A 27560-nucleotide genomic window follows, 5' to 3' on the forward strand; every position below is an offset into this window, starting at 1 on the left:
ATTGACACAATACACTCACCCGTGTGCGAATCAAAACAGAAGTTAACTGAATCTCGCTCATTCAGTCACTTAAAATCGGTGGGGAATCCATTAGAAGTGATTTTTTTTGACGGGATTATCGCAGTTTGATACCAATTGAATATGGAGAACATAGGAAAGCGGAAGAGCTCGGAAAGCTCGGAAGATGCAGTTTCCGGTATTCCAGTATCGAAGAAGAGGAAGGTATTTCAAGAATCCTGGAAAAAAGAGCCTGAATTTTCAAGTTGGTTGGAGAGTGTTGAAGGTAAGCTGAACAGTGCGTTTTGTTGTGCTTGTGAGAAGGTGATTGCTGCTGGAAAATCCGAGCTCCAGAAACACGCGAGTGGGGGTAAACATAAAGAGAATCTTTTAAAATCAATTTCAATTAATCGCGAGGTAGAAAATTGTGATGAAGGTATTGTTCCTGAGAAAGATCCCTGTAGTGTCGCGTCAGATTATCAAGAATCGGTGAAAACCGCGGAAATTCTCCTCGCCAATTTCTTTGCTGAACACAACGTTCCCATTTGTGTTGTGGATCATCTGACTCCTCTTCTCAAAAGAGCAATTCCGGATAGTCAAATCACGAAAGATATGTCTCTCGGGCGTACAAAGTGTACAAGTATGATTGAAAATGTTTTAGGGAAGGTCGCGAATGAAAATCTCGTTAAAATTTTGCGGGTAAATAAATTTTCAATTCTGATCGATGAAACAACGGATGTTTCAAAAACGAAAATTCTTTGTGTTCTCGCGAGATATGTTTCCCCAAAAGACGGTGAAGTTAAAACAGAATTTTTAGATCTCATTAAGTTAGATGCAACGGATTGCTCCGCGGAAAAAATTTATAATTCTTTCAAAAAATCCGTCGAAGAAAAACAAATTCCCATGGAAAATATTGTCGGGTTGGCTTGCGACAATGCAAGCGTTATGGTTGGCGTGAAAAATTCCTTCGCCCAAAGATTAAAATTGGAAGTTCCTAATCTTATTTTGATGAACTGCACTTGCCATTCATCCGCGATAATTGCTTCAAAGGCCTGCAGTAAATTACCAAACGAACCGGAGGAATTGATGAAAGGTATATCGGGATACCTGTCAAACAGTCCTAAACGTTGTGAAATATTAGCTGAATACCAAGAATTTTTTAATATCGAAAAATTAAAAATTTTAAATTTATCAAACACGCGATGGTTGTGCTTGCATCAATGTGTAGTGCGTATTATTCATAATTGGGAACCTTTGAAATTATTCTTCTCATCAGCTATGCTGGAAGAACAGTCACCTTCAGCACAGAAGTTGTACGAATTACTCGAAGATCAATGTGTTAGAGCTTATTTCCTTTTTTTGAAATATACGATGCATTCTTTCAACTCTTTTAATGCTCTATTCCAGTCTCGCGAATTTATGCTTCATAAATTGGCTGGAGAAAGTCAAGGACTAATTCGTACAATGGCCCGCAATTTTTTGAAGAAAAATATAGTTCAAAACCTCTTCACCACTTCTATCAATATTAGTCATCCCGATCATTTGCTACCTTTAAATGAAATATCTCTCGGGCTTGAATGCGATAAACTTATTACAACTTTTCCAGCAAATGTCGCTGAGCAATTTCGTCTCAGATGTTTACAGTTCTACATAACTGCGACTTCTGAAATGAAATCTCGTTTACCACACACACATCCCATAGTTAAAAATTTGGAATTCTTGAGTCCTACGGAAGCCCTAGAAGACGGTGATGAACGTATCGAGTCTACAGTAATTAATAATCTAGCCCAGCACTTCGGACATTTTGACGAAAGTGCTCTTGCTTTTGAATGGCATGCATTACCCGATGCGTTTGCTAATCCAAGAGATAAGAAACGCGTAGAATCCTTCTCAGTGGATTTATTTTGGAGGGAGGTTTCAAATTTGAAAGATTTCACGGGTTCTCTTCGATTCCCTAATTTAGGTCAACTCACGAAAATTGTTTTGTGTTTACCACATTCTAATGCTGAGGCTGAGCGTATTTTTTCTATTGTAACCGACGTGAAAACCAAGAAACGCAACAAACTTGGTACTGATTGTCTTAAATCCATTTGTCAGATACGATCCTCCATGCAATGTCACAATGTTGACTGCACAACCGTCGAAATAACTTCAGATCATCTCGCGTTACATAATTCAAGTAATTTGTATTCAAATTCGAGGTCGTAAAGTTGGATTTTCTTTATGTTGAACACGTTCGTTTCCTTCATCACCTCTTCATTTTGCCGGTATGCCGCCAACACTCTTCAGCTATTTCACTAAGAACAAGGGTTCAATCGAAACTTTGGGAAATTTCCAGGATTCTTCACAACATCAACAACTGTGAAACTAACTCTTTCTTATTTTACAGCGGTCCTTTTGTTCATCTGCCGAAAAATGGTTCTTTTCAGAACCGAAAAATGGTTCTTTTCAGAGCTCATCGGCCCTTTTCAGGGCCCCAAATGATAAACGTGGAAAATTTAATAAAGCTCATGAATCCTCTTACCTTCCCTAATATGTATTTCCTAAAGAACGCATTCGCGTATGAACAGGATTTTTGGTAATGAATTAAAAATTCCGATTTGCCACCAAAATTTGAATCTGAATGTAAAACAAAAATTACAATTAACCTGAATTTTGCAACAGAATAAACAATTTTGGTAAACGAGAAAATATTACAAAATGTTATGAATTTATTACTCAATTTCAAAGAATTATTAACAGTGCTTCTATTACTATCGAATGTTATTGATGACTAGATAATTGAAAAACTAATAATGCGATCAATTTTATTTATTTCATTTATTTATTTGATAGTTTTATTGGGCAATTTAATGTCTTCAATTTCATATATGGGCGCTGAGCCTGGCATTACGGGTGGGGACCCGAGGAGTGCGCGAGGGAGCTGCGCACGAAATTCCCACGCGTGGGATTTTTCCCCTCATCTGGCATCACTGGAGTGTCCCGTCCCTCTCGGGGTCGCTCTCACAGACGCAAGAGAGAGAGAGAGAAAGTGAGACAGCGGTAACTTCACCTCTCTCTCTCCTACCGTAACCCCAAATACTCGAGTGAGTGAGATAAATTCAACATAAAAATTGCCTCCACAAATGACAGAGCCAGTATGATTGGCCGTAAGGGGCTACCAAGTGCTGAGACATCCCCCACTCTAGGGTGCATCGACCAATCCAGTGTGAGACCACTTCCCACTGTTGAGTTACCCTTCTGATGTTGTCTAGAGTGGGCGTCAACAGAATTACTGTTTCTGGTCTGGTTTTCCCTTCTCCGTTCGTTGGACTCAATTGCCAGCGCTCCTCGTACACTGCCCCCCTTCCACCGCCCTCTCACTCTAGAGTTCTCCCCCTCTCCCCTTCCACCCCCCTTTTGCCGAGCATCTGTGGCACAAAACGGGTACACTCACACCGGCATCCTCGGCCTCGGGCAACCGCACGTCAGAGAGAGATCCATCCGTGTGTGAGAGAGAGAGAGGGATGGGCCGACAGGGGGGTTGGGACACAAGGGGGGCGGTGAGGGGGGGGAGAGAGCTGCCCCTCTCTTTCTCGACTGTCGGTATTGAAATATCCTGGCCCTAGTGCGACGATGCCGCTTCTACCACGCTACGCAGCGGTTCTATTCCCTCTCTCCATCGCGGAACCTTTCTGTATTATGAGGGGGGAAAATACCCCCCTGGCTTCACCTCTCGACAGCCCCTCGTCGAACCCCCTTCTACCCCCCCCCCCCCGCCCCTCGCCTTGTCGCCCCTTTGGCCCGTGTTCTGGTGAATAACGAGTGACGCTGCTGGTTACCGAGTGTTGGAGTTTGCGTTCTTTTTCTCGGTGGTAAAAAAAAAAAAAATAAGCGGTCTCCCGGTTATGTGTGCTGAGGCTTTTTACAGGGTTTTTGGTGGGATTTGAGGGTCTGAGGGGGCGAGGGGGCGAGGGATGGAGATCGGAGGATGAGGATTTTACGGAGTTGTTGGAGGTATTTTTAGACGTTTTTTTTTTTGGAGAGGTATTTGAATTTTTGGGGAAATTAGAGGGGTTTTTGGGAGATTGGGATGGGGGAGGGATTTTGTAAGGGTTTTGAGGGTAGGAGATAGTGAGGGGGTGGAAGGAAAGGTTGAGGGTTTGTTGGTAGTGATAGAACCGCTGGAAAATCGAGTCTGGATATGTGGACGGGTGGATTTGCGATTGTTATTGTTTTTTGGAATTTTTAAGGGTTTTGAAGGTTGTGAGGTTCAGGGAGGGAGGGGGGCGTGTGGGTGGGATGTGAAGGGTGAGGAATTCAGGGAATTTTGACGGAAATTTTTAGGTCTTTTCTATACGGTCGAATGGAAGTCTTGTGGAGGAGTGTTTGACATTTTTCGGGGAATTTGAGGGTTTTGAGGGCTTGGGGGTTGGGTAGGGAGAATTGGGGGGAGGTTTTCAGTGGGTTGATTTGATAGGGGTCGGGGTTTTTGAGGTTCGGAGGACGAGAGCAGAAAAATGAAGGGTTAAGGGGAAGATTCTGGGAATTTCAGTTCATTCAGTATTTATCGTTTGGGAGAGATTTGAGAAGAATTCTTTGATTGGAGGGATCTGAGGGCTGGAGGGATGTTCTGGTCGAATCGCGTCCTAGGGGAGCGAATGACAGTTAACGGGGAAATGGAGGCAAGGGCTGATTAGGATTATTAGGAGACGGATAAGACCCTCGGATGGAAGTTGGGACGGAATTTCGTTGATTCAGCGGAGGAATTTATTCGCTGTCTAGGGGAGGTTTTGACATCAGGAATTTCGTTTTAAGGGTTAACGAATTCTAAGGGTGACTAGAGGGTCTAGGGGATGCCCGCGAGCTATTTCGGTTTTTTTCTCTTCAAGGGCTTGAATTTTTTAGAGAACTTTTGACAAGTTTCTGGGGTGAGAATTCAAGGGTTTCACGTTGGGTTATTTTTCTTTCTGATCTGGATTTGGGGGTAAAAATAGGGGAGATAGGGGTTGGGGTTGTAAGTGGCAGAATATTTTGACTTACGTTTATTCGTAAAATTTTACAAAACATTTCTCTCTCTTCCTAAATTATTGCACATTCCTTCTGAATAATTTTCTCATTTTTTTTCTTTAATGATTTCGGAAAAATTGACGATTTTTCCTCAAAATTCTGTAGTTCTAGGGAACTTTAGGGATCGGGATACGGTAACTGAAGAGGGGAGAAGCCATCGCATAATTTTGAAAGTCCTACTCCAATTTTTCCTCTCCATTAACCGAGAGATGAAATTTCCTCCGGGAATTTGACCATGCACGTGAAGTTTTCTCTAAAAATTACGTAACACCGGAAAAATTCCGAGATTTCAGGTCAAAATCACGTGATATTCATCAAAACTTTCCTGTACAATCACGTGACGCACTAAAATGACGCAAGAGATACCAAAGTTTCACCGGATATTCCTCTCCGTTCGAAATTCCATCCGCAAATGTCGTTTTTTTAACGGGAAAATTCAGATACGTAAATTAGACTCGATATTTTGAGTTCATCATTGGGTAGAGTTATCTCGAGTAGTCGCGTTTAAACCGCAAATGGTCACGCAACAATACGCGCGACGACCTCAACTCGAGAAATCATCTCATGCTGGAGTGATTTTGCCTCCGGAGGCGAGGTTCACGGATGATAGCAATGCTGATAGAGGGAACAGTATGTCCCGACGATCGAAGACATCCGGTTCATTGTTGGGCACGGTATCTCCCACTCCCCGAATATCTCCAATCTCTATCTGACGTTTGAATTTCCGTCCTTCATCGCTATTCATATGAAAATCCAACAAATTTTCATTTCCCTTCGAATAATTTTTTCTCACCTATTTTGCCTTCTCCCGTTGTGGGTTCACAATACAACATTCCCTATAGGGTTTTCCGAGTTTAGAAACACAGCTGAACGTCGCCAAATGGGTGCCGACTATCAGCCGACATTCGGCCGACTTTCGCCGTTTTTATCGTTTTTGCATGGGGTATAGCGCCGATTTTTTGTCATCAAATTTGTAGATGGAAATTGACTGGAAAATCTCATTGTTTTTTTATTTGCAAAATATTTCAAGTCTTGGCGATTTGCATTTTTTGGAGCTTTAGAAACGAAATGGAAGCGCTTTCGCGGAGGTATGACGCGACGCTTCGCCGCGCACCTCCGGTATTTCTCGCGAGTGCGATTCTTGTCAAAAACGAGCATTTCATATCTCGCAAACTATTGAAGTTAGAAATTTGATTTCTTCTCCAGTGGATTCTAGATCATTTGTCACGGCTAACATTCGCGTCTCATAATTTTATAACCAGTGGTTCTTAAGTTATAAACAATTGAAGGTTTGAGGCAGTCCGAGACTAGCCGTTAATTCCCCGACAATTTACCCCACTTTCCGGTCCAAAATCGTCCATTTTTCGTCCAAATTTTTGTAAATTCTCATTTCCCAATTTTTTTCCGATTTTTTCATCCATTTTTTATGCCGATTGTTATAACTTTTATAATTGTTGTTAACAAATGTCATTATTATACTGATAATTTTTGAGTTTTGAATGAGGGGTTCGATGGAGGGTCAATTTTTGACGAGGATTTCCACGTCAGAATGAAAATTGATTAATTTTTTTGAGGTTAAACCCGGGAAAAAGTGTTTAACGAGTCGATTTTTACGTTCGTCCGGGGCATTCTCACTCTGAATTTACGCCGTCAGTTGAACCCCCAGTAAAATGTCTCATGTGAATCTTGAGCATGCAGGAGTAGAGTCTCGATACCCAACTGATTCAAGATATTTCCCTATCCACAGATCTCGATGCACGACCGCGCGTGGGTATTAGCATGCAGTCGATGTATTTATGCAGCACATCCTAAGGCCGCGAGGAACGTTTTTATAATGCCTCAAGGTAAGTACTCTCTCACACATTCTCACTATCACTAAAATCCCGATGAGAACAAAGAAACCGCGAAAAATTGGCGTTTCAAGAGCTTCACAAGATGGCGGTATTTTTACAAAATGGCCGCTGTGAGCGTCAATCGCGGGATTTTTTTCGTGTTTCTCCAGACCAAAACGTTTTTAGGATAAAAATGTTTAAAAAAAGCGGGCAACTCGTCTCTCCAGAACTCCACAAAATGGCCGAATTCATTTACAAAATGGCCGCCCAAAGCACAAGTCACGGGATTTTTTTTGCGTTTTCCCGATGCGAAAATGTTGTATTTTGGTGAAATATGATTTTTTAAAATCGAAAAATTTATATTTCGGTTATCCACAAAATGGTGGAATTTTTATCGCAAAATGGCGGAGTTTTTTCGCAAAATGGCGGCTAAAAGGACCGATCATGAGATTTATTTCGTGAATTTGAATGTAAATATAGACTTAGGACGACTGAATATTGAAATTTATTTTTGAAAAAAATTTGCACGCTCTCTAATTCGTTGAACAATGCTCAGGGCATTCCGCAAACACCAATAACCCTTGGGCAAACCCACATGCCGTGTTTACAACGTCCGTAGGCGCGCAGTGTCGTGACTATCTCGGCGGTCGTTATCACCGGGAATGACTCCAACACGTCAGCGCCAACTCTGCACAATGTTTTGAAAAATAATCTCAAACGTGTGGGGATAAAAATATTGCGTCACCTGAGGAAAGAATAAAAATGACTCAAGTGGCAATCGATAACTGCAGTTTTGCGAGGCGAAAATCATTTTAAAAATCGATTATCAGGAGCTTTCAGCGGATTTCAAGGAATAAATCGACAGATAAACTCGTCCGATGTTTTTTAAAATTACAAATAATTTTTTGGGAGTGAATGGACACTTATCTCGGTTTCAGTAGGTGAAGTGAGGCAAAACGGACCGGTTTCAATTCCGATCTTTCGATTTTTCGAATTAGAAATTATTTTCAAACATCAAAACAAGTTCATTATTTTTCTTTCCCTAAATTTTGAAGTTTTACATCAATTTACCATAATAATAATAATAATAATAATAATAATAATCTTATAATTGTTAAAGACTCAACTGAAACTATCGATTTCCCGATGTACCACAAAAACCCTAAAATTTGAATCCGACAAATTGAAAAAAAAAAATTAAATTTTTCCAAAATCCAAATCTACATTATTTTCAAAACTCGATAAAGTAAATTGATAATTGAATTGATGAGCATTTTATTACCATCAAACGATTATTTTATTTTATTCTTTCAATTTAATTATTATTAAAAATCAATTGTTTATTTTTAAAGCCCATTGACGGTCTATCAGAGTGAAAAATATTCTCATCCCCGAGGAAGACGAGCCTTCGACGTAAAAAAAAACGGCATCGTAATCCTCCGGATTAACTCCAGCCTCTAATAATACAATCGAGAGTGTACGGAGTCTCAAATTACCGGCTGTTGTGAATTCCTAATGTCGGGTCTGGATATGAGGCCGTAAGGCCCCAGGCGCGCAGTTTTGAGTTTTAGAACTGAGGAGGTGTCCTACCATTTTGTGAGAGAACTGACCATTGAAATACACCCGGGCCCAAATAGAGTGTTCCAACAGTGGGATTTTACGATCGAGCGTTTTGAATAATGGAGGAGGTGATTCGGAGAAATGAATGAGAACCGATGAATCACGAGGAGTTTAGATTTTTAGGTTTTTTCGGTAGTCGTTGGTGAAACGACGATTTTCGGTGATCGGTATTTTATATGTTTTTAAGTATTTTTCGAAGTACTAATTTAACAGCCGATGCTGATAAGAACACCGACGCTGTACACTGATAGGAGAATTCGGTTAATGTCACCGAGTTAATTGAAGTGAATATTATTTTCTGATCCACTTTAATGAATGAGATGTGCGGTGGAGAGGGGGAAAAAATTGTTTAAAAATTCAGGGACTGGTTCTGTTGTTGCGTCAAAGTGACGGAAAAGTTGCGCATTTTTTGAGTGAATTTTCCGTATTTTTCTGGAGCGTTTTGGATTTTTTCCGGAAAATTCGGTGAAGTGCGTAACTGGTTCGTGATTTTTACCGAATGTCTTCGACTGGTTAATTACGGAACAGCCGCGTAATTTGTAAACAATTTTTCTACCCGGAGAGTTGACTGTAAATATTGTTAATCAAATGAAATACTCGGAACGAAATTTTAGGTAAAAATTGCAGTTGTGAGCGGTAAAAATTACTGGACTCGTCTAGTCATTTTTACTGACTTTAACCTCAATTTTCCCGCACCCTCTCATCAATAGTTATCAGATCGCATTAATCGTGCGATCTGATAACGATTAATCGCACAATTAATGGAATATTGACCGGTAATTTTACGGGAAATTTCTCTTCGTGTGTGATCTCCACAACCCCTCGTACAACCCCGTGTACAACCCCTGTAAATTTTTTTTTTTCAAATGACCATTCCTTAACTATTACCGATCGCTTCATTTGCACGAACATTTCCCAGCTCAACTGAATCGATCGGTAACTATTACCGAGTACTTAGAGTTGCCCTAATTCAACAGACACATTCGATAAAAGTTATCGACCCTCATCAACATCAATCGAAGTATTCCGCTAGTGTCCGACATCGCAACCGATTTCTTCGGAATAAACCACAAAATTTAGAATCGATTCCCCCATTTTCTCTCCTTCGATTTTCCCAATGTCACGTGGGCGTCTAATCGATTCCCTTCGTTCAATAGGAATGATCGATACGGGGTGATCGGTACTTCAACGATGTTGTGATCCTCAAAACTAACTGAAGAATTCGGTTGGGCTTTCTTTGTGAGAATAATGCCTTCCGATTGGAGGAGGGGCATTCCAATACTCAAGGCCTGCAAGTCTGAACTTGTCCCCTCGGGTTTCGAGGGCCCCACAGTTGCGAGGGCCCCACAGCATGTTGGGAAACTCATATATTTCCAGAGATGATGAAATATCGATTTATCCCACTCGCAATTCACGACTTCGCCGATTTTCTGACGAACTAACCAGTAATTTATAGCGGAAAAAAATGGAGAGTCGTTTGGGGATCGATTGATCGATCTTTGTCCCTCTGATATCGATTATCGAAGCCCTCGGCCATTTTGGAAATGGACTTGGACGCGAAGAAGATCGATAAATCGGTTATTTAATCGAAAATCGGTGTAAAACGTGAAGAGCGATTGTTTCTCGAACGCTCGATTTTTCGTTCCTTTGTTCTCGATTATCGAAGCCCATCGCCATCTTGGGAATCGATTGAGATCTGAATGAACCATCAGATTCGTCAGTTGGTAATCGGTATAAAGTTCACTCTCTTTGTTATTTGAGGAGAATTAACGCGCGGTAGTTCGATCCATCTTCGATATAAATTCCTCGAACTCTTCCACTTCTCTCGCGATTCTCGTCGATAATCGATTGTCGTTGATATTCAGCACATGGAATCCCACTTCGCGAACAGTCCCTCGAGTTTTCTTAATTAGCGTCACATTCGATTCCTCTCCAATCGCTTAAAAAACTCGTCGCGCGAGTTTTTCCGGTTTGCGAGTGCGCGGCGTCCCGACGCTCCCCGGAAAAAACCCTCGTAATCTCGAAATTATCGATAACATGACCTATCGATGATGTTCATCGGGTGGTGAACACTTCGGTTTATCTGCCAACACAAGAATTTTCGAAGGCAGGCGATTCTGGAAAATGGAGGGCGATCGTTTCTCGGGCGCTCGGACGATCGAGATTCCTTTGTTCTCGATTATCGAAGCCAATCGCCATCTTGGGAATCGACGCCGGTCTGACTGAACAATCGCATTCATTAAGGGGTGATTGTTATAAAATTCATTCTCTTTGTTATTTGAGGAGAATTAACTCGCGGTAGTTCGATCCATCTTCGATATAAATTCCTCGAACTCTTCCACTTCTCTTGCGATTCTCGTCGATAATCGATTGTCGTTGATATTCAGCACATGGAATCCCACTTCGTGAACGTTCCCTCGAGTTTTCTTAATTAGGGTCACATCCGATTCCTCTTCAATCGCTTAAAAAACTCGTCGCGCGAGTTTTTCCGGTTTGCGAGTGCGCGGCGTCCCGACGCTCCCGGGAAAAACCCTCGTAATCTCGAAATTATCGATAAGATGACCTATCGATGATGTTCATCGGGTGGTGAACACTTCGATTTATCTGCCATCGCAAGAATTTTCGAAATCGGATAATTTTAAAAAAGGGCGTGGCCTTGTCAAAATGGCAGTATCGATATCTCGAAGACGGTCGCGAATTTCGATTATCGAACGAGACCATCAGGATGACAATAAAATGTCATGACTGATTCCAGAAAATTTTTTTTTTCGACTCAAAAGTTTCTTTGAAAATCGCATTTTTCACCTCGCGATTTCCCCGCAGGGTCTAGGGAAAAATCGACTGTATCTCTGGGGATTTCTGGGGAATTTTCGTGAAAAAAATCGGGTAGAGGCGCGAAATTGTGGGGATTTGGAGGGGGAAAAAATTTTTGCGATCGGGTCAGTGGGTTCGGAGATAAAAAATACCACTTTTGCGGATGCGCGCGAGGTGACGCGTTTCGGGAGACGTCTGCGCAGTCTATCGCCGCCTCTCACATCACACGAGTGGAACTTTCCGCTCGAGGTGAAACACAGGCAATCGATAACTCGTCATCAAATCTTCAGTTTTCAGGGGAATTTAGTTAATTTTATGATGAAATTGACTTTGAGTGACTTCGGGTTTCGCGAGGTTTTTGAGTTTTTAAATGTCAGGTGTGACGTAACGAGGATTTTTGGGAAAGGAAGCGATATTTATTGAAGATTTGAGCGTCGACTGAAATTCGAGTTTCAGAAAAATCGCGTTTTTGACGCAAAATTCAACGAAAAAAAATAATATAAATATCGGATAATTAACCAGATCTAAAAGTCACTATTTCGGATTAAAAATGGCGTCGGACTGTCAGGTCTTTGCGGAAGAAATTGAAATTTAAGGGGATGCAATTTTTTTTGTATCACAAAAATCGTACTTTAGCCTCGATAATTCCACGAAAAAAATTGCAGAAAATTTTCTGGAGCTAAAAATATATTTTTGGATTTGGATTTTCGATCTCTGGGGACTTGTGAAGTTTTTGGGTGTCGGGTGGGACGTGAGAAGGACTTTCGGGTACCGAAGCGATATCTGTTGAAGATTCGAGCGTCGACTGCACTTTCAGATTCGAAAAAATCGCGTTTTCGACGCGAATTTCTGCGGTAAAAAAATTGGAAAAATTTTGGAAAATCTACTGGACCTCAAAGTAACCATTTCACCCTAAATATAAGCTCTGCCCTTCAAAACCTCACGGAAAAGATAGAAATTGAGGAGAAAATCGGTTTTCGATCGCAAAAACAGCAAAAACTTACTCAAAAAAAAATTACAAAAAATTCTCTAGATTCAAAAAAATAATTTTGCCACGAAAAATCGCTTGGTACACTCCCCCTCACTCTTAAAAATAAAAAAAAAATAACAGATGACTCTCAAAAAAATCTCTCTATCGAAAAACCGCATTTACCCTCCCAATTTTTGACAAAAAAGTTCTCCAAAAATTCTGAAAAAATTCCCCACCCCAACAACGAACTCCCTCTCCAGCACACCCCCATTCACCCCCTTTCAACTTATCAAAATCTCGTTCTGCCCTCACTTTTCAGGCAAAAATCTTCCAAAAATACGCCTCAGCTTATCGCCCCCCACAACCCCCTGTTACCACCCCCGCACCTCAACCAGGCGTTCTCCAGTGCTTTTTCGATTCCGCAAGATTCTCCCCCTTCTGGAAAAAAAAATGAGTGAAAAGAAAACCCTCGAGATTCTTAAAAAGAGACAAAACTAGATGTACTCCTACCCTTCAGCCTCCCCCTCCCACCCCCTCGTGGCTTCACTGGCGTCGGCTGTAATTCCGTTGTCATGGTAACACCCCTTCACCCCTTCCCCAGCTCCCCGAGGCGTCCCCCTGCCCCCCCCCCCTTCATCCCACTCCCCTTATAGCTCAACGCGTGCCACCCCCGCGTCGAAAACCCAACGTTATCGATCCGTCGAAACGCTCGACGTCGCTTTTACTCCAGAACCCAGTGTTTCGCACCGGCCCGAGGACTCATCCATTTTTTTTTTCAACGTCGCCCCCGATTTCTCCTGGCCTCATCCCTCCGAGGGCTGTTGAAGTGGCGGGGAAATTTTATTTTTTTTTCTTTCAGGACTTTCGCTCGGTTCTGGGGAATAATTTTTTGGCTGACGGCGAGAAGAAGGGGAACTCGGTTTTAGGGGTAGTTTAGGGGTTTAAGGGTGGACTTGGTTTCTTGGAGACTGGGGAAGGTGCCTGAAGTTGATGGGAGATGCCTGATTTTTTAGTTTTGGAGGGAGTAATTGTTTTTCCGGATTTTTGAAAATTAGGGCGAGTTAAGTTTGGTTTTTTAAATGTTGTTTCGGTTATTTTAATGACCTTGACTTTCTGGGGGTTGGAGAGGGCGCCTGAAATTGATATGGCCCGCCTGATTTTTTGGTTTGGTCGGTTTTTCCTGGAGAAAATAATTTTGTTTTAGGGTTTTTGAAAATTAGGGAAATTGGTTTTCGTGGTCTTTGATTTGTGGTGGTTTGGGGGGGGGGTGCCTGACTAGGACCTGATGTGCCTGATTAAAAAAAAAAATTTGTTGAGTTTTTCTGGTGTAAGAAATTATTTTTCAGAATTTTTAAAAGCTGGAAGGAATTTTTTTTTATTTGAAACAGTTTTCTTTGGGAATTTCCCCCATTTTCCCGGAGTTTTCTTGTGGTATCGCACTGAGGGGTTGCTGAAAGTCTCTGTGGTTCAATTTTTTCCGAATCGATGAGCTCTGATCAATGACATATTCTCGAATTTCCGGATAATTTACTTCAGAATTTCGTGGATTTCCATCGACATTAATTTTCGCTTTTCTTGGGAAAATCCCCTTCTTTCATACCGCTCAATATTCCGTCAAGTTTCCCGCCACCACCTTTCCCTCCAACGGTGGAAGATAAGTCTCTCAATTTTCCCACTATTTATTTTCTCGTTTTTTCATTTACAACTTTCGCGGATTTTTCTTCGATTTTTTAATGAGGAAAAATCGTGAAAAGCCGGAGTTCACAGCATAAATTCTTTTATACCTATTTATTCTATTATTATAAATATTGATATTGAATTGTTCCTCATTCGTTCATCACCTCAGAAGTCCCTCGATATTTTCGTTAAAGCTCTCGACTTTGAGGATTTACGTAGGTTTCTTTCGTCAGAAGAATTGCGATTTTTCGAGGAAAATCCCGGAGTTAAATACCTAAATTTCTCTCCCTTTTACACAGTTTTCCGTTCAATTTTCCTTCCAATTTTTCCGGTTAGTAAAGGGAAAAGTTTCTCAACCTGCTCCACATTTCCCTACGAGCAAATCTTTCTAATTTTTTTAATTAAAAAAAATCCACTTTTCCTTTGACAATTAATAATCAATAATTTCCTAAATTTTCCCCAGATTTTCCCACCCGATTTTCCCATAATGAAAATGAAAATCAATATAGAGCATTTTTTGTAAAGTAACTCCTCACTTTTCCTCGAACCCAATTACGAAAAAAGGAGAGTTTCCCAATAGTTTTTCATTTTTTTCTCCCCCCGAATTTTCACTTTTTCCGCAAAATTATTCCACTCAATTTTTCATCCTATTTCCCGACTTTCCCTCCATTTTCCTCTGAAAACCTCCTAATTTCTCTCCTCAAAAAAAAATCTTCTTTTCCCCGAAAATCAGTCCAACAATTTCCTAATTTTCCCCTCCTCCTCCCCCGGTTTTCCGCCGCATTTTCCTCTCGATATTTCCCATAATTAAATGAAAAATCGATGTGTGCCATTTAAGGAGAAATAATTTCCCCTCCCCTCGAAATAAAAAGAACAATTTTTCAGTCCATCCGAGGAGTGCATTTGAAATTTTTTCCAATGAAGATCAGGTTTACGCGAGACCTCGGGGACACGTACCTGTTCGAGATAGAGCGGGTGCACACTCGTGCCACTGGTAAATGCCCCCATGTATACATGGACGTAACTCACACAGTGACTCATTGAAATGCGCACACTGGAGACCTTCGCGCGCGTCACGTCCTCTTTTCTTTCCTTCTTCTGCTGTTTGTTCGTTGTCTCACTTTGGGTAGCTCCACTCGGCTCTGGCGCTTTCACCGGGGGCCTCTGATACCAAATGAATTTTACCTGCAGGCGATTTTTCCTCTTTACGGGTGAGAGGTCTTTTCTCGGGGCTCCAACGAAAATAAAATATCAATTCAAAGAAAATTACTGAATAAATTTTCATCAGCGCCGATGAATTTTTTCGGATTTTTTTTTATTGTTCAATTCACTATTTTCTTCTCTTCTTCTTTACGTTTTTTTAACTGAAAACAATTGAGAAATGAGACTGACATTGGGGATTATTAATAATAATTGATTGATACTGAGATGGAATGAAAAATTCGAATTAAAACACAAATTTGGAGTTGAAATGTGAAAGAAAAAATTTAATTTCAATGTCATTTCAATTTTATTTTTGTTTATACTCTATATATTATGTGTTAGTATATTATCTAATTTATTGATTTATGTTGTATTTAACATTTAAATTTTAAATTATTAATATGTAGTTCAGTAGTGAAGCGGTAGAACGAAACAAGTGGAGTCACCTCTAGGCCGAGTTTTTGAGCAATATCTCCGAATCTACGAGAGATAACGAAATTTTATACATAACATTTGTTAGAGTACTCAATCTACTCCACAAAAAAGGTTATAACCAAAATTTTCCTATCCCCCCTGGATTTCGAGATATCCACCAAAAACGGATCACCAGTCAAAAGTGACTTATCTCATTTTAATATTAGAAAAATCCGGTTATTCACCGAATGGATTCGGTTGAATATTCTTTTCTGATTCGTTTGAATGAAGCACACGTGCGTTGAAGTTGATTATAAATTTTTTTAATCCAGTTAAATATATTTTTCCACGCGATTAGAGGAAGACAACGACTTTGTTGATGCAAAGGAGTATTCGGTAATCGTCGACGAATCTCGATTGATGGAACACGTCATCTAGTTCACATCGACGGTTCATGATCATCGTCTTCAGGGAGAGACATTTCCACGATAAATTACCGGTGAAATTCCATGAATCATGGGACATAACGGAGAACAAGAAAAAGTGATGATTATGTGGGTAAAAATTGCAGTTGCGAGCGGTTAAAATTACTGAACTCGTCTAGTCATTTTTACTGACTTTAACCTCAATTTTCCCGCACCCTCTCATCAACGTTTGTTATCAGGCGTCACATCGCACGATTAATCGGATATTGACCGGTTATTTTGTGGGGAAATTTCTCTTCGTGTGTGATCTCTACAACCCCTTGTACAGCCCCGTGTACAACCCCTGCAAAATCTTTTTTTTTCAACTGACCATTCGGTAACTATTACCAATCGCTTCATTTCAACGAACATTCCACAGCTCAACTGAATCGATCGGTAAATATTACCGAATATTTGGTTGCTCTAATTCAACAGCGATATTCGGCACCAGTTGCCGGACCTCGTTAACATCAAACAAATTATTCTATCAGTGCAGTGGGTTTACCCACGTGGGGGCCGATAAAGTCCGGTAATTTATGCTGGAAAATCATGCTAAGCAGTCCAATTATTCCCGCACGTAACCACTGTTTACTCGAGTCTATATTAATACCATAAAAATACATAGGATAATTAAATAAACACGCGTTCTCCCCCCATTCCCCCTCCCCCCGGTGCGTGCCAATCACAGGTTACGTGGGGCGTTGCGTAAGACACTTCACGAACGGATCCGAACCCCAGGAAAACGTCGGGAATTTGCGTCGAAGGCCCACAAATTGCGCTGAAATATTTACAATAAAGAAAAATCTCCATAATTTCATTTCTACCTCGAGACGACAAAAGTTCCCCCCAAATTACTGGATTATCTCGAAAAATATGCACTTGACAAGAAAACGTCAAGAGACCATTTTTGAAGAGGATGAAATTTCCTTCAGAAAGTTCCTGATGACTTTTTCCGCTGGAAGTGATAATTATCCAGATAATTGCGACATTACCGAGCGACTCAACGTGATTCGCGCAGAAATGAAATGAAACTTGATTTTCCATTTTTGGAATTATCTCGGGACTGAGGGGTTTTGAGAAAAAATGTCCCTCCAACTTTTTTTTTGAGAATTAAATCCTCCACAGATAAGGTCTCATGAAGTTTTCGATGAAAACCGCTCATTAAAGGGATAATTAGCGTAGAGAAACCGCGGAAAAATATAATCCCAATTTTTTAAAATTGTTTCTCAAGTTTTATCAAAACAAATGTTATTCTCCTTCACAATATTCACTCTGCATTCTCCATTAGTGCCAGTACACTCGCAGAAGGCAATGAACTGACGCACATGCTTCACCGGCCGAGGGAATGAGGAAAAATAATTGGTAATAAATGTTGCGCACAAACGCGAAACGGGAAATAACGTAAGGAATATGTTTTTCTTGCCTCAAACTCGAGCTGTTCGGTTCCAAAGGACGGCTAACGGTATCAAACAACTTCACAAAGGATGATTATACATAAAAACAAATGTCCAGCAGCATCGAAGCGGTAAAAAAATTATTTTCCAATTTTTATCTGCCGCCAAAAACCTTAGCAGGCCATCAAATAAATTTCTCACGTGAAAAAAACCGCCGAGAAATCGTTCAAAAAAAAATCCGCAGTAATTTTTAAATTATTCTGAAGTTCTGCTGGGGTTCTTGCCCCCGCGGACGATTGAAATAAAATTTTAAAAATATTTTCAACCCTTGAAACCAGAAATATTCGTCTTTACACCGAAATTATCGACCTATTTGTGTTTCCCTTTTTTTTTTCACTCTCTTATCCTCTATTATTGGACGAACCGGGCACTCTCTATTGATCCTTCGACAGAAGCTCACTAGTCCCCACGTAACAAGACGATAATAGCGGTAAACCGTTGCTCGAGCTTTCGTGCATGAATTTGCAAATGTATATTTCCCTCGCAACAAAACCATTTCACGTTTTTTCTCTCTCGTTCCCCTGGAATTTTGGCTGTGCGCCATTGCTGCGCCCGGGTTTGGTCACCGTGACCTTGTGAGGGGGGGTCAGTGACTCCACGAGAACCTTATCACGAGTCCGACCCTTATTATCCCCCCTTAAAACAATTTTTATCAATTTTTAAACTGACCCGCTCAATTTTTTCAAGATCGCAAATTCCTATAGACAATTTCCCCTCATTTTCGGTGGAAAAAATGCAAATACCGGAGTAAAACCGACCCCATCGGATGCGCCAAGAAATTCTCCATCGATTCATAAAAAAAGAAACCCATTTTACCCCCATAGAACTGTCAATATTCCCCAAAAACCTCTGAATACGGAAATTCTGGTTTTTCCGAATTCACAAGAAATTGAAGCGGAAAAAGGCAATTTTATTTTTCTCCCTCTAAAAAATTTCCTCCCCGAGATTATCGAACCATTCCCCAGCCCCTCCCCCTCCGCGAATACATGGAAATGCGGGATTTAGCGGGAAATTCAAATTTTAGATGCGGAATTCTCGATTTTTCTTCTACTGACTCAAGTCCGCGGGCGCTGTTTCCCCCGGTGACACTTATTTTAGTAGTCGCTACCTCTGGATGTACAGTAAATGTATAAAAAAAAAAAACTACGAGAAGTCAGTCACGGGAACGGAAGCAGAGAGCGTGGGGCGGTGATGGGCCGTTTCCGGTGGTCCCCCGTTCTTTTTATTTTGTCTCTCTCTTTCTCTCGCGATACCCGTACAATGTTGAATCCTCCTGGAAGTATTGCAACAAAGTTGACCGCAGACGCACCGTCTGCCTCATCATTCTATTAAGATACACCCCGACTGTCGTGAACAAAAGAATTGTCAAAAAAAACGAGGATTTTTCCCGGTGAAAAAAAACCTCGAAACCTCGGAAACACCCGAATTTCAATTTTTTTCCCATCCCGGTGGAAGAATGGGGTTATTTTTAACCCCATTCTAGAGAATAAGGACTTTCAAATCCTCCAGAATACGGGTATACAAAATAAGATCCATTTTACCCCCATTATTTCTGATGGAAGTTAAGGAAACGGCGAGAGGATAAATCATTATAATGAGTTGAATTTCCCGCCAAACCGAAAGGGCATGTTGTTGAAATTGACCCCCTTCGATAGGTCGAGTCATCGACTATCGTAGTAAACAATACCACCCATTATACCCCACTTTTTTCGATAAATAATTCGGAAAAATACTTTCAATGAAAAGTCACTTAAAAAATTGAATTTCCCGCCAAAGCGAAGGGCGATAAGGGTTCGGAATTATTCCTATTCCATACGTCCAGATATTGACCATTGCGAGTAGAAAAAAAACCCTTTTTACCCCAATATTTAGTCGGAAAATTAAAAAAAATACTTCAAATGAAAAATGATTTTTTGAAATTAAATCCCCCGCCAAAACGAAAGGGGACATCCGGCTTGAACTGACCCCGTCCGCTGATTGAAACCATTTTCCATAAATATAAATTAAACCATCGATTTGACCCCGCTATTTTCCGAAAAAAAAAATAATTCAAAAGAATAAAAAATCAATTTTATCAAAATAAAAATTTTCTAATTTTCTAATTTTGATTCTTTAAATTTTTAAAATGTTTACATCACTTTTCAAATGTTTTCTTCTAAAATATCGGGGCAAAATGGGTAATTTTTAGCTAGTGATTTTTGATAAATTTGTCGTTCCCCTTAACTGCAGTGATTATCATCCCCCTACTTGGTGTACTTGTCACCATAGGGGGAGGGGGGAGGCGAATAATGAGCTAGAGGGCGTGGCCAAGTCGACCCCCTTGGTACCCCTTTAATTCGTAACGCTCCTCTTCGGTTAATGCAATGCGACAGCAAAACATCATTGGGACGTATAGTGCGTACCGTTGGGAATTGACAAGCTCCCTATGGTCAGGCGTCATCCGGTGAAAGATAATTGGGGGGAGTTTGGGGTATTTCTTTACTCGAATTTTATTGCCTTTTTTTGTTCCCCTTCTTCAAAGAGGCACACTACGCGGGATATCAATAGGAGGGGTGGGGGGTGGGGGTGTCGATAATGACCGCAGTGTGTAGATCGAAAGATGAGCTATGACGTAAAAAAAAGAAAATTTCTCTGCGATTCATGAGGCAGGAGATATTCCGCTTTGAACATCTAGTTATTTTTTGAGTTTTTGGTCATTTCTAGGGATTTCTTTAATGCCTTGGCGGTGATTGGAGGGGGTTATTGAGGGGTATTAGATTCATCAAGCAATAAGCCCCTTTAATACGTACAACTCGTCCGGAAGATCTAGTATTTTTTTCCGTTTTCTAGTGACTTTTAGAGGAGTTTGGAGACTTTTCTTTTGCAGGAGGTGTCACAGATTTTGTCCGAAAAGTTTATAATTTATGGAGATCACAGGCCCCAGCGCTTCATGGGACTGATTGAGATCTAGTCGCGTTACATCTCCACTTAATTCACATTGAAATCTAGTTTTTTAATTCGTTTTCTAGTGATTTCTGGGGAAATGCTAGAGACGAGCGATCTTGACCGGGTTTTTTGGAAGATCCTTGTCTCCAAAGTAGTCGATTTGCTTCGCCCGATTTGCTCTCGATCGATCTCCAATTAGTTAACATGGAAATCTAGTTTTTTAATTCGTTTTCTAGTGACATTTGGGGAAATTCTATGGAAATGGCGGTAAAATCGGTTCAAGAAAATCGAGAAGCGACTGATCTGAGGAGTTCAACTAATTTTTTTTTGTAACTGAGTCTTTTAATCCATTTTTTGGTGACTTCTAGGGATTTCAAGAGTGAAGGAGACTTTCAAGGATAAAAAATGCAAAATAATCAGGCTTAACCATGCGGAATGCTCTTCCCGTCTGTTTACGATACTTGTCCTTCGTATTTTAGTGCGGTCATCGTGTGTTTGGGCGCTGGCAACATTGCTATACCGGGGTATGGGTTTACATTTTCGAAGGATAGGCCCCAAAGAGCCATCTGGTCTCATCCTTTGCGGGGAAGGCAGCTGCCTATGTGCGATCATCCACGTCCTTTTGGACGGCCCCGAAAAGTACCCCCGGGTAAACCTCACTCCAGAGATTAGAGACACTCGAGTCACTCGGAAGAATAAAAATAAAGAAGTGAAGGAGGAGAAGGCACGAGGCCTAAATTTCGAGCAGAATAAATAGTTTTTCAGGTTAAGGCTTTAAATTTCATCCTTGGTAATCTCACTTTATTTCTTTTCATTCTCAATATATCGAGAATCGATCGACACAAACAATCGATTCTTCTCCGGGAACACTTCCGGTTGAAAAAACAAGACGAGTCATTCTACCCCGCGATATTTCGAGATATCGAGGGAAAATCGTTGCGGTACAATTTTTGGTTTTGAAGTTGTTTTTGCGAGGTATCGATTAAAATCGATAGTTTTAAACTTTCTCGATGGGAGGCGAGGGAATTCTCTATGAATCGTGAATCGTTGTTCGAGATATTGAAATGTTGTAAAAATGGCGCAGGTCGTGGGAGTTGTCTATCGACTATCGATTTACGTTTGTTTCGAGATATCTCGAGGACCAACTAAGGTAGATAATCGATGTTGGTGTTGTTAGGCAGCTGTAAACATTACGAGGCGAATCAACCCGACCGATTCCGCCCTTCGACTTTTTGAGATATCGAAAATAATCGATTTATCGTTCGATATTTCGGACAATCGATAGCCATTTTACGTTGTCAACCGGAAGTGTCTGCAGATTCTCAATGAATCAGTTCTAAATAAAGTGTAAAGGTGGCGGAGGTCCTCGCGATTTTCATTATCGATTCGCGTAGGTCGACATCTCTCGAGGGCGACTCGATCTAGGCAATTCATTCTGGTATCGTCCAATCGCGCGAGGAATTTCCGGTTGAAGGCGCATCACACCGACCTCTCCCCTCGATTTACCGAGACCTAACAAAATTATTTGCGATATGATATCGCAAACTTATGTCCAAAATTTATCGATCAAAATCGATTTATTCGCCCGGAAGTTTCACCAGACCTTCGATGATACATTAATAGCTTTTCGATATATCGAGGAACATGTGAACGTACTCGAAACCTTTAGAATTATCCTTATCGATTTCCGGTTGTTTCGAGATATCGCGAGGGCTAATCGACCCGAACAAGTGATCGATTAGGTCGGCAAATATCGGAACGTCCTGTCGAAAATCCATGACAAACCCATGACAAACCCATCACACCTCTTTCTACCCCTCGATAATTCGAGATATCGACGAAGTACTATTTGCGATACGATATCTCGTTTCGAGGTTATCTAAAAAAATTATCGTTGGTAATCGATAGTCATCCCGATCCAAGCGGAAGTAACTCCAAATTCTGGATCAGACTGATGTGAATTTTTTAGATCGATCGATCGTCGAGATATCGAGAAACGGTGTTTTAAGGGCTAATCGTAAACCCCTCGAAGATCGACCTCGATCGACGAGCATTTTGGGCATCTCACCTTATCTCGTATCGCGACTAGACAGTAACATCGGTATCACAACTGCCGTGTTATTTCATTCAGATAACACACGCAAATGTCACAGAAAAACATTTCATGTACATTTAACGTTTAGGTTTTATAAATATGGGAGATAGTGTATTATGTGCCGGTGAATATAATACTTTGAGCTGGGGGCTTATCACGACAAATCAAGGACGTCGGGGTCTCGACTTCTGGTGGGAGTCACTGTTTAACTATCGATAGGACAAATATTTAAAAAAATGCAGATTTTACAAAAATTCTGCGTCTGTTCGCGGTTTCAAAATTGGATTTTCTTAACAAATTTGGAGATAGAAAAATTCTTCTAGAGATTCGATTTAACAAATTGTCATGAATTGTCATGATTGTTGTGAATTTTTGTTTTTCCTCGATCATAAAAGGAGTCGATTTTTTTCACTTTTTCCTACACTAGAGGATAATCATTCTAATGAATTCAAATTTTACAAAATTTTCTAAACGTCGACCAGAATTTTTAAAATGTTTTCTCGACTCATTAAATTCTTTATTCAACAAAACAGAATTCAATTCTCTCAGCCGCTCCACTAATTATAAAAAATTAGGTAATTTTTCCACTTAAAAATTCTTACAAATAGCGGAAGACACCACAAGTTTCAAACTTCTCTCTTTAAAAATTTTTCTTTCTATTTTTTCAAAGTATAAAATACATTTTCATTTCCTGCGAGAAATATCGATGAAAGACTCCACAATATTTTATCCTCCACTTTTTGCCATGTCAGGGCAACAGGTGGCAAAGTAGCTGGCGTCGAGGTTTTAGTTTTCTACGAAAAACTTATCGCAAAGGTGTCTCGAGAATTCCAATGAAATTTCCCGGATTGCGAAATCTAAGGAGAAGCCGATTAGCAAAAATTTGTCACGCGATTAAAATCCCCCTCCCCCCCCGAGTCCCTCATTATTCTCATTTTTCTCTCAAAACCCATTTGTTTGGTAATACATTCACGGTGAGACCAATCAGGGCCGCTCTGTGTGGCATTTTACCTGCAACATAAAACAGAAACAGAGAAAAGGGAAAAAAACAACACGAGAGATGAAAATAAAACGAATGCGAGTTGAAGAAGAAAAAAAAAAGGAAATTACGTCGCTCGGTGGAGTTGTGCCGTCACGAGGACTCGGTCGATTGGTATCTGTCCCTGGATTGATAAGTATTGACTCCATCCGAGACTTTGGACGACTGGAAAAAATTATTTTAAAGAGACTACAATTTTCCCGGATTTTTGGTGGGACTTTGGATGGGCGGAAGAGTGAAGGGAAAATTGGAAAATTTTTTTTTGCCCACGGTAACGCCTGGGGATGCGAGTCGCCCTGGAGACGAGGTCAATACTTAGCCAAGTCACCCAGCGCACGGCCTTGCTCGAGTCTATTACACTCGGTTGACGCGCGGTGGTCATACAATACCGCATGTGAATGTGTTGAACGCGACTCTTCAATTTTTCACAATCAGCCGCATATTTTCGCGTCAAAAAATTTTTTTCGCATCATTCAAACCCTCAGCGATGTCACCAAAAATTTTAATCCGATAAAATGTGGAATTCAACTCCAAAAAATCGTAATTTTTAACAGAAAAAAATATTCCTGGTCTTCTACTTGATGTGAGATAAAAACAAATTGTTTAAAGAAAAAAAATACTGCAAAAAAATTTTAAACGGGGGAAAATCTCGGTTTTTAACCCAATAAAAATTATCTCCACACCCCTAGCAGTTTTTGGGTGGGAGAGAATTTTTTTTTGTCATCTAATCGATCTAAAATTTTGAATAAAAAAGTGATAATCACATGAAATGGCGATTTGTTTCGCAAAAAATCTGGGTGGGGATTCCTAGAGGTCAGTAATTAATTCGTTGAGGTTATCCCCAGAGGGAGTGGAGGGGGAAGTGCGACGTTTCGATGGAGTTGAGTGGTGGGGGAGATAGAGTGACAATAAAAGGGAAGTTTGTTGTTGGCACGTGCCTCACACCCGTACACGTACGTTTAAGGTTTTGTAGTAAAGCGTGGTATGCCCCAAAATCCCGGAGTGAATGCCTAATGACAATGTTATTGTCATCCGTTTGGTCATACAGCCGTTCTATTTTTACTGATTCTTTCACGAGTCTCGAGGACAAGTGTCATTCTACACCACTTCGACACGTGATCGATGAAAAAATAAAGAATTTGTCTCAAATCTGCTTTCAAACTTGAGGAACAATTCAAGGGCGATAAAAAACGGGGTCGAAAATGACCCCATTCCATAGGTCGGAAAATTTACCTGCAGTTTAAAAAAAAAAACTATCCATTTTGGAGCACTCGTTCCCGAGTTATTGGCGCAAAGCTGTTGCGCCCTTGTTTGGAAGGACCGGGGTAAAATGGGCCTTATTCTGATCCGTTAAAAAATATCACTTGGGCTTGTTACCCCTTGGTTGAGGATGGAGGGGCGAGGAAGAATTAAGGTAAGGCCCAAAAAATTTGTGTGAGGCCCAAAATTTTCGTGGGGCCCAATTTTTTAGTGGTCGACGTAAATGGACGTTGGAAAACTTTATTCTGCGAAGGTGGGCTCTCACTCGTGCATTCAAAACGTCCGGGAATAGAGGATTTTTTGGATAGATAAATAATGATAAGGCCCAAAAATAAATAGATTGGGATCGAAATAAATGTTAAAACATCCGCTTTATGCTAAATAATACGTTACAACTGTTGATGCCGATACCCAAAACGCTAAGACACTAGGACTATCGCTCTATAATTTGGCCATTTGAGGCCCATTATGTGGGCCGTAGTTTGCTTCCCTCTAGAGACCGTTTTCCTCACGTATATATAGATTTTTTTTATGTATGTTATACGTGAGGTGAGTTGAACACAATGAAGGGGTCCCGCTGCCAGCTGCCCCCCGTGACACGCGCCGCCGACGTTGGGCCCCGCACTCGCGCGCGCTACAGGCCTCAACTTGGGTTCGTTATGGCCTAGGTATATTTATTATATAAAAGGTGAGGCTTATTCCTTTTTCATTCTCCATGATATTCTTATTCTTACGTTTAAGCACTAGGGGGACTTGAGTCCCAGTGACACGTGGGCCCAATTTTCTCTCTCGGCCTTTATTCCCGGAGGAGGGGTGAATAAAATTGAAGGAAGAATTTTTCTCAATTCATGAGCCGACAAATCGTGTGTGATATTATTTGAAAAATCAAAAATTTCCAATTGGACTTAAAATAAGTCCCAAAAATGAGTTTTCCCGCCGAAAAGGTTTTTCGCTCGTAACTTATGAAGGAATGGGGCAAAACGGATGATTTTTTTTTTAATTTGTTGGTAAATTTCCCGATCTATTGGATGGAATGGACTCTGAGCCTCAGATTTTCCAGGGAAATTGAGGAAATTGTGAAAGTTGAAGAATTTAAATTTGAAAAAAAATGTGTTTTTATTTTGGCGTTCGGCCTGGCGTTGACGACTTTCGGGTAATTTATGGAGCTAGGGGGGCGCTCCTGGAGGTTTATAATCCTGACGCGTTGGGGATTGAGATCGTAAAGTTTTGGGTAAAATGGCGGATGGCCAATTAGCAAGCGATTAAGGTCGTAAAAATTGTAAAATCATTGGGTGGGAATGTTAGGAGGGGAATGTGGGCATTAAATGTGGCAACATTATTGGACTCGATAGTTGACATCTTATACTGAGCGATTATTTTATGATTAAATACCCAATCGGATTTAATTACTCATTTCTTCGTTATTTTGTAAACAGATGATTTTGTGGTCTCTTTGATATTATCACGTGAAGGGGAGGGGGAGAGTAGAGGGTTACAATTAATAGCACTTGATGCATCGAAATATTTTCTATCGAATTAAAAAAAAAATCGTCTCAATCGACTTTTTAGAACCCGCGAAAATTGAAAAATATATTTTCCCGATTCTTCCAATATCGGTGTTTTATTTTGCGTGTGTACTGGTAACCAATCGATTGATATCAATTTATGACCAGTGTTTGGGATCGGAAATTTTCTCAGCTTGTGAATGAAATGGGGTGCGTTTATTTCCAAACAGTAGTTTTTGAGATATTCCCAATAATGAATCAATCAATGTTGAAATTGTGAAAGGAAGAATTTCCCGTTTTTAATTTTTGCTAATTACGCAATTACCCAGTTAATGAATCATTTTTACCGAAAATGTGAAAAGAAACTTTTTGTAGATCTGGAAATTCTCTGCAGATAATGTTTCATAATAATTTCTCCCAGAACGACTCCCTAATTAAATAATTGCACATTTATAGTGATGAAAAAATGGCATCTGTTGCTGTAAGCGGCATTTTCTAAAGTTAATGACGCTTCTCTTTAAAAATGGAAATAAATAACGAGAGTTAATATTTTAACAGCCCTACGTACTTAACCATTTCAATTCACGTCCCAATGTTTTGTGCACCGATGCAACAAGCCCCAAGGCCGCACAAGCGTTTAGCTAAGCACGCGACTAGTTTTTGCGTCGTTGGTCTTAAAAAGGAACGACTTTAAAGCAAGAAATAACCTCAGCTCGAGAATAATCTCAATGAGTCAGCGTTAGACCATTGAAAATACGTGTAAAGGACGATGCAAACAATCTCATCCACCATTTTGTGCATCTCGTAGGACATTTTGAGACGTCAAAACTATTTTGGGCCCGGAATTCGGTGAAAAAATGTGATATTCTCAATCGACTTTCGATAACACTCGAGCGACTTAAAAATGGGAATAAAAAATTTCGTTTTGCGTTGACTTTTTTCGGGAGAGTTGAACATTTTTTTGGAAATTTATGGAAAATATGGCGACCATTTTTGGGAAGAAGGTATTTAATTAATTGGATTTGAGGGCAAAATGACTGGAAGAAATTCCAAATTTTATTTTATTGAGATATTGGGTTTCCTTTTGACTGGATTGTGACGATGGAACGATCCACCTGTTGAAGGAGTGGGGGTAATGGAGGGGAGAGGTGATAATGACCAGTAATGATGCTCTGACCAACGCCCAAAATATCTATCTACGTCTCTGATTCATCCGAGAAAAATTAAATCGTCTTAAACAAT

The 27560-nt window shown here is 40.4% G+C and overlaps 1 protein-coding gene across 1 annotated transcript in view; it reads left to right on the forward strand.

The window, feature by feature from the left end:
* The window catches only part of Rab26, a 99264-nt gene that overhangs the window by 9819 nt on the left and 61885 nt on the right, over window positions 1–27560 (forward strand). The window lies entirely within an intron of this gene.

Source organism: Diachasmimorpha longicaudata, chromosome 9 (genome assembly GCF_034640455.1).
Source record: "Diachasmimorpha longicaudata isolate KC_UGA_2023 chromosome 9, iyDiaLong2, whole genome shotgun sequence".
Taxonomy (NCBI): Eukaryota; Metazoa; Arthropoda; class Insecta; order Hymenoptera; family Braconidae; genus Diachasmimorpha; species Diachasmimorpha longicaudata.